At 42.6% G+C, this 9,006-nt stretch overlaps 1 pseudogene; it reads left to right on the forward strand.

Moving 5' to 3' along the window:
• The window catches only part of LOC142486183 (importin-8-like), a 49,692-nt pseudogene that overhangs the window by 23,281 nt on the left and 17,405 nt on the right, over positions 1 to 9,006 (forward strand).

Genomic DNA, 9,006 nt, shown 5'->3' on the forward strand with positions numbered 1-9,006 from the left:
GGCTATTTGCTCGAATAAAGTGTGTCGGTGCAGTATACACACACACACACACACATATATATATATATATATATATATATATATATATATATATATATATATATATATATATATATATATGTATGCACACACAGCTGTCTCTTACACATACCAATACTCCTTGTTTTTCCATCCCTATACACCAATAGGGACCACATAGTATCCACACACACTTTTAGTTATGCTACTATCTCCCACATTTCCACACCTACCCACACCATTTTTATTAACTCCCACTCCACACACCCCTTTTGTAAAGCACTGTATACACTGTGGGCTCTCCATTAATTTATATTCACACAGATACACACACACACACACACACATCACTTTCTTTCAGGAACCATTTAACACCTCTAGCCATAAATCTCATCTACACCCGGGGAAGGACAAGCACAGATAACATTCCAAGAGAGACTGTTTTTAAGTATTCCCTTTGTTTGCTTCATTCATTGTAACATCGCCGGAAGAAGAGATCAGTGTATCTCGAAAGCTCGCACAAATAAAAGCATTTCGTTAGCCACAGAACGGTATCATCTATTTATTTTTTGATTTTATATATATATATATATATATATATATATATATATATATATATATATACACACACACATGATGAACCAATATACAAATAAATGTAGAAGGGTTATCAAAAACATGCTCTACTACAAATACCACTTCTCCATACAGACACAATACAATAAAATCAATTTCCTTTAATAATCCAATCTGATCTTCCAATCAAAATCCTCAAATGCCAATCAAAAGCCACAAATGCCACTGAAAACATTGCATTTACATTGTATACATGATGCATACAATCTATGTACCATATACATTCTGCAAATGAATGTTAACAATAACATATTCCAAACAAAATACCAATACATCCAAACAAGTATACTATTTAAACCAATCCAGTAACCATAAATCAATTAGCATTCATTAATTAAATCCCTAAACAATTTACATTCCATCCCTAACAATTAAACAATTAACTAATTCAATCGTTGAACAGAACAAGTTATCCTCTGATAAAATATAAGTACCAAAAAGAATACAATATACAAAAGCAAGCCTCACCCTGACCTAAAGTACACCATACAATAGCAAAAATTACATCTATCTAATTTTAAAATACATGATACACAGATTTATGCATAGCAGCATAGCCAAAATAATTTAAAACACAGCAAATCAAGCTTTTAAAACAACATCATTTCTTACCCTGTTTGCATATATCGATCTAGACATACATACATACAGTGGCAAGAAATGATATACCAAAAATAAATAAATACACATGTAAAAAAGCTTCAAAAAAAAGAACAAGTTAAATAAAATACATTTCTTTAGTTTACTTACCATTACTTGACTCACTCACCGACTCCCGTTGAACAGCTTACTCTTGAACCAATCCACCACGCACAGGAACCCATAAAATAAAAAACCATAAAATAATAAACATTGTGTGACAGGGTAAATAAAAGCCACCAGCTATATGCCTGGCAGACCTATGTTTAGTCTGCAGTGCAGCAGTGATTAGGTTAACTTCAGCTGGGAACCTCAGAACAATTAGTTGGATCCCAGCTGCCTAATCAAGGTGTGTTAAAAACCCCAGGCTGTAGACACATGTGGCCTAGCTGTTCAGGAGAGAGGAGATTACTGATAGAAGGTCTGTCTGTTGTATGCTATCTGAAACAGGAAAATCCCCTAAAACTCTGGAGAGAGAACAGCTTGATACAAGGTCTGTTAGCAAAGTACATGGTTTATGAACTGTCTGTCTCCTGCATAGAAAAGAGTAGTTGCCTTATTTTTACTCTGTCTGATAAAGAGAAACTGTTTTGTCTGCTGAAGAAAAATAATTTTTTCTTTTGTTTGCTGATGAAAAGCTATTTTTGTTTTGTGTGCTGTATAAATTAAGGCTAAATAAATAAGCCTTATCCAAAGAACCTGCGTGTGTAGTTGCATTTACCCTGCAACACATTGAAATAAAAATCCAAAACAATCCACGGGTCTTCTATTTGTAATCCATCTTCATCTGTATTCTTCTTTCTTTTATCTGCGGCTCTCTTCCGGGGTCTTCTTGTCTTCTTCGGCCACGTCCTTCCTCCTCGGCGTCTGCCTTCAAAATGAGATGACATAGGCTTTTAAAGGCCTATGACGTCACATTTTCGTCATGGTTCCCACGGCCCTGATTGGGCTGTGAAAACCATGTGTTTTGGCCGAGAAAAAAAAAATGACGTCACTTAAAGGCAATGAAAGCACAGCCAATCAGAATGGCTTTGCTTCAATTGCCTTTCAGATGACGTCATGAAAAGAAACATGGCCGGCCTCACATGGTACGGTAGCCAATCAGAGCGTGGGAACTCCATACCAACTCTGATTGGCTCTAGTATACCATGTGACAGAGGCTTGGGGGAGAACGGATGTGACGTCATTGAAAGCCTGTCACATGGTACTAGACCCAATCAGAGTAGGGATAGACTTCCCCTATCTGGATAATAGTTATTTTGCACATTATTGTACTGTAGGTGTTGGGGGGGGGGATGTATGTATTGAATGTCTGTGGGGGCACCGCGGACCCGTAGTCTGCGGGGAAGAACCGGTGGTCCCACATCCGTGGGGGCACCGCGGACCCGTAGTGAGCACTCGTGAGTTCCCCAGACCCCAGTGAGAACTGCCCGAGGCCCTGCAGACACCTGTGGGTCTGACCCGGGGCTCCCAGACATCCGCTGGCCTACCGTGGGCCTACAATTGTGGCCCACGGTGACCCAAGGAGACCACCTGGGGGCCATGGTGCTTGGCGGGACCCACCAACAGGCCTCCAGAACCTGTGTGAAACAAGTTGCTGGTACCCTGTAGGTCTGTCAGGTGACCCGCCAGCCCGCCGGGGTCTAGCGTGGGGCTGGGGTATGAACCCTGTATGTAAAAGAATATATCATGTATTTATGAGGGGGGCACAAGGGGTGGATAATGTATTTAATAAATAGAATGATGCTTATTGTGGGGCAGTGTATTGTTTTTATTGTGGGTACCGGGGGTGGGGGGAGGGGTTATTGGCCCCAAGGGTATGTGGGTAGGCCTCCCTTGTGGGTAGTGGGTGAGGGTGGTTAGGCCTCACGGGTGGGGGGTTAGTGTGGGAGGGTATTTAGGCCTCCCGAGTGGTGGGTGAGGGTGGGTTAACCCCTTAATGACTGTAGCGGTTAATAACCGCTATGATGATTAAGGGGTTAGGGGATATTACATTGGATGTTTTTATTCTTGTGTATGTTTTGCAGCAGCGGAGGCGGCATGGCTAGGATGAAGATGAGGATGGCCTTCGTCGTGGCAGCCGGAAATGGGTGAGTGCTATATGTATTTAATGTATTGATTGGTGTTTATGTATTTTAAATACACAGGGTGTGTATGTTGTTTATTGCAATGTTTATTGGGGGCAAATGTCCCCAATAAACATGCTACTCTGTCTTAACCCCTTCATTGCCTTAGCGGATATCCGCTATGGTAATGAAGCAGCATTTATGTATTTTAATAATATTGTGCGGAAGCAGGGGGGCTCCTGAGATGAACCGCATTGCTTTGTGGCTCAGAGACCCCCTGCTACCCGAGTTACAAGCCCCGGTTTGGGGCATCGGTTACAGTGTCGCAGCCATATTTATAGCGGGCACGCCGCGAATGGGATGCTATAAAGATGGCGGCGACACTGCCACCCGATAACACGTACCGGGGCCTGTAACTCAGGAAGCAGGGGGTCCCTGGTCCACAAAGCAATGCGGTTCAGCTCAGGGGACCCCCTGCTCACAGTACACTATTATTAAAAATACATTCATGCTGCTTCGTTACCATAGCACATAGCCGCAAAGGTAAGGAATGATTGTTTATTTATATATGGGTTTTACTCATAGTGTAGATGTGCAGAGGGTCTCCGGAGCTGAACCGCTTTGGTTTCAGGTCCGGGGACCCCCTGCTTCCCAAGATACAGGCCCCTTTATGGGGTGCCGGTATCCCTCTGCTTTGTTTACATTCCATGGTCACGTGATCGGGACATTTAAATGCAGAGGGAAACCGGCACCTCATAAAGGGGCCTGCATCTCGGGAAGCAGGGGTTCCCCGGACCTGAAACCAATGCAGTTCAGCTCCGGAGACCCCCTGCACATGTACACCATGAGTCAAAGTTATTTTGATATGTTTTTATTTTGCCGATGTTTGCTCAGAGAGCGCGGCGGGTCTCTCTCTGCTGCAAACACATATCCGCAGAAACGGCCTATCGGAAGGATATCGGGAGTCAGGATTTTTTGTCACCGGCTCATCGGCGTTTTGCTTTTGCGGAGATTCGGCAGGGATCGGCATGGATTCGGCCCTTACGGAATACGGCGAGGGCAAATCGCCAAAATCATGCCTATCGGCAACACTTGCTGAAGAGATTTTTTTTGCGCTTAGTGCATGAGGCCCTATATTACAATTAAACACTAACCCTAGCCGTGTGTGTGTGTCTTTCTCTCTTTCTCTCTCTCTCTCTGTCTCTGTCTGTCTGTCTATCTCTGTCTCTCTCTGTGTCTGTCTGTCTCTCTCTGTCTGTCTCTCTCTGTCTGTCTGTCTCTCTGTCTGCCTGTCTCTGTCTGCCTGTCTCTCTCTGTCTGTCTCTTCTCTCTCTGTGTGTTTCTCTCTCTCTCTGTGTTTCTCTGTCTCGCTCTGTCTGTGTTTTTCGATCGCTCTCTCTCTCTGTTTCTCTCTGTATCTATCTCTCTCTCTCTCTCTCTCTGTATCTCTCTCTCTGTATCTCTGTCTCGTCTCTGTCTCTCTCGTCACTCTCTGTCTCTCTCTGTGTCTCATTTTTTTTCATTCCACCCCCCCCCCCCCATCTGCTCTTCCCCCATTTCTCATGGTTAGGTTTGTTATCCAGAGCTGTTAATTACGTACTATTTCTAGACATTTTTCGCATGCCGTTTTTTCCATCTGCATTCAAAGTTTGCTCTCTCTGTTAGAAGCGTAAAGATTTCAAACTTGCCCTGGATATCAAAATAAACTAATTATTTTAACATGCAGTGACTCAATTATATGTTTGGTAGATACAGTATATACATATTTTACTGTGATTTTATTGCGTGTGTGTACTGAAAGATTTTTTGGTTTCTTTCTACTTTGATCAGATTGGTGAATAAATTGTACAGCAGGCATGAATCTAAAACCTTTTCGTAGAAGATATGTGCTTGTAACTGTTATTTGCCCATGTATTCTCTATAATTATGGAACATGTCAAATCCTAGTCCTTTATAAATAAGGATTCTGGGTTGTGGAGTAATGCACCTGTTATTTTGTGTTTTACCCACCGCATTACAGTAGTGTGTGTGTGTGTGTGTGTGTGTGTGTGTGTGTGTACTGGAATTCCCTTCCCCTCAATACCACACTGTCTCTCTCTGGCTCTCTCCACCTTTAATGCCTATCTTCATACAGGCCCCCTTAATGAAGTATTTGGGTAGCTCCCTTGGCTAGTACTATACATCTCATATACATTTACAATCCCTCCTTGCAGTCGTACTTACCACAACACACTCCTACTGTGTCTGCAGGTTCTTCCTACTTGCCAGTTAAATTGTAAGCTCTTCGGAGCAGGGACTCCTTTCCTAATGTCATATTATATTCTTATGTATCCAATTATGCTATTTGTATTGCTGCTGTAAAGCGCTACTGTATGTACATGGATGGCGCTATACAAATAAAGACATGCATACGTACGTTATAAGGCTAGGGAGATAGAAGAGGGCTTTGGCTGTGCTAGCAATTGCTGCACATGGCCACGAGAAAAAAGGGAGCAGCCAGAGGAAATCACACCTTTCCCAGGTGTCAGATCACCAAGTTTACACACTAACTGAAGCAGTATTTAAAAATACTTAAAGGTGTCATATTTGGGTAAAAAAGCATCAATCATCTAGATGTAACCCATTGAACATGTCACTGGCATTAGTTCACTTTAAAGTTCTTCAGGACCAAACCTTTGTGATATATGTAATATAATTGTATGTATATCTTTGTTTATATAGCGCTACAAGTGTACTCGGCACAAAGAATACAGTACAGGGAATTATAATAATACAATAAGTGCAGCAAAATCAGACAATAGGAAAGTAAATCCCTGCCTGAAGAGCTTACAATCTAAATGTGATGTTGGCAGACTTGCAGAGATAGCAGATGAGGAAATAAGTGCTGTAGATGGCAGTGCTTGGATTCAATGGTTGGTAGGAGTGACTGTGGGTGTGGGACAGTAGCCGTGAGTGCAGGCTCTTGGGGTGCTTGATTTGTGAGGCGAGTTTTAAAGGTTAGTCAGTATTAACACAATTAGCAGGGGAAGAGGTGGCAGAGAGGCGTGGGCGAGAGCAGGTGTGTATATGGCTGGGTAATATTTCATTTATTCCCACATTTGGCTTTCAACATTTAGATTCTAAGCTCTGAGGAACAGGGCGCTCATTACCTTTTTGTATTTCTTTGTGCTTTTTTTGTCCGTATTTGGTATGTTATTCTGTTTGTCATTGATATCATCCTGTTCCCCCATTGTACCGCGCTGTGGAATATCTTGGCACTTTATACAGTGATAATGATAATAGATGGGTCACATATACCAGAAGACATTCCTAATCTTTGCATTCAAATAGCTCTTTGGGCTCTCTGTTCCGCTGCTACCCTGGAAGTCTTTAATGCATTTAGTGAGTGGCCGTGTCTTTTTCTTTAGTGTATCCCGCTCTTCGTGGAGGCCGTGCTGGAGAGATTAACACGAGGCGTTAAGTCCAGTCAACTGCGGACCATGAGCCTGCAGGTGGTCATTGCATCTCTGTATTATAACCCAGCTCTGCTCCTGAACACCTTGGAACAAATTCGCTTCCCTCACAGCTCCGAGCCCATCACTGCACAGTTTGTCAATCAGTGGGTGAATGATACAGACTGCTTCCTGGGGCAAGTAAAGCTGACCGTTTCAGAACTTCATATATGGAGGGTACATGTGTGCATTGATCGTGTCGCTGTGATGTGTACTGAAGATTCTCTTGCAAATTATGACCTGTCGCCCATCTTAAGGCAACAATCCCCACTACTTAACCTTGTTTTTCTGCTGTTTTTTTTTTTTTTAACAAACTCTGAAACTGGAGGGTCCCTGTAGCTTGGGGGTAGGGGACGGTGGAGGTGGTGTGCAATTCTTGTCCTCAAGGGCCACCGGGATAAGATTATTTGGAAGGAGTAACAGAGCACTACTGAAATTATCCAAAATTGAAAAAAATAACTATTATGAAAGGGAAAGTGTGTTTTCCATTAAAAAAGTTATTTATTGGTCATGGGACAGAAATGAGCAGTGGTGTTGCCCCACCAACGCGTTTCGCACTTAAAAAAGAGCTTTCTCAAGGCATCCATTTTCCTAAACTCAAGGGCCACCACCAGGTTAGGTTTTCAGGATATCCCTGCTCTTTACAGGTGTCTTAGTCATTATGACTGAGCCACCTGTGCTGAAGCAGGGATATCTTGGAAACCTAACCTGTTGGTGGCCCTGTAGTACTGGAGGTGGACACCCCTGCTGTAACTGAACCCTAACCCCTGGGTTCCTGAGATATTTCCCATTTTTGTACCTGTATGTTTGGACCATTTTGTGTAATCCACATGGCTGCCATCCAAGGCTCACTCCTTCAGACCAAATAGGAATCCTCAATGTCATCAGGGCAGGACACAGCGGCTTCCTATTGGACGAGTCGGTTAGCTTTAATTTTACTGGCACATAAAAAGGTAAGTATCACGGGTACCAGGTGGTCCCAGGAGCTAAGAACAGTATGGATCCGCACCAGTGGGCACGTTGGTTCAGATTTCGGACAAAGAAAAGATTCTCAATATAGGGGGTATGCTGCATTAATGCTTCTATTGTATGCGTTGAGCCATCACTAATGGTGATATTTGTGATGTATGTGATGAGTCGCCACTCGTGCTGGGGTTTGTACCAATGAGCCGTAATTCATGATAATGTGGGGAATTTGATAGAAGCTTCTTAGCAGTATTTTTTGTGAGGCTCTATGCACCATGTCTGTCTTATGATCTGCTGCTTGTCTTGTAGGCTGCATGACCGGAAAGTGTGTATAATAGGACTCAGCAATCTGATGGAGCTTCCAAACCGACCGCCATCAGTCGACGCTGTTGTTTCCCTCATTGTACCTTCGATTCTGCTTCTCTTCCTTGGGCTGAGACAGGTGTGTGCAAGCCGTGAGCAGCCTGACCAGCGGCCATCCTTGCAGGACCCAAAGACTGAGACTGAGGAAAACGGTAAGAACCACTGGCTCACTCCTTTCTCAGGAAGGAAGACAGGCTCTGGGTGTACTGAGACCGACTGGTATACCAGGAATGTTCCGAGATGGTAATATATTTGCAACATTAGGAAAAAAGCACAGCCGTGACATCCCAGAATCCTCTGTCCTCGGTCCTAAGCACACTTTAATAATAAAGCCATCAATTATTGGGAAGATAACGATAGAGCATTAAGCTTGTAGTCTGGGAAAGACTAGCTAATCTTCACATTGGGATTCAGGATTTTAACTTGCCTTTGTCAACAGACTTCTTATTTTTAAACACTGTATGTAACTCCTAACAAAAATAATCTATTTGGAACAAAAAGATATTAAATGTTGCATTACAATAGAGAATTGCAGGCTTTATCCTGCATGTTAAAAGAAGCATATTAATAAGACATGGCTAGGGATCGATTTGTAGGGTTGTACTGTATGTAGCATTAAAGGGAAAACAAAGAAGGGTTCAAAGGATATACAGTACAATGGTAGTGTGTTTTTCTGTTGCTTATGTAAATAGTTTAACACCCCTACAGCACTCGCATAGAAAGAATACATGGTCATATTAAAACAAGTGTTACGTGAGCATCACAAAAAGACCATGTCTCGATTTTAACACATAAAATATTCACAGGGAATAAACTATCATTTAAAA

The sequence above is a fragment of the Ascaphus truei genome, unplaced genomic scaffold (genome assembly GCF_040206685.1).
Source record: "Ascaphus truei isolate aAscTru1 unplaced genomic scaffold, aAscTru1.hap1 HAP1_SCAFFOLD_770, whole genome shotgun sequence".
Lineage (NCBI taxonomy): Eukaryota > Metazoa > Chordata > Amphibia > Anura > Ascaphidae > Ascaphus > Ascaphus truei.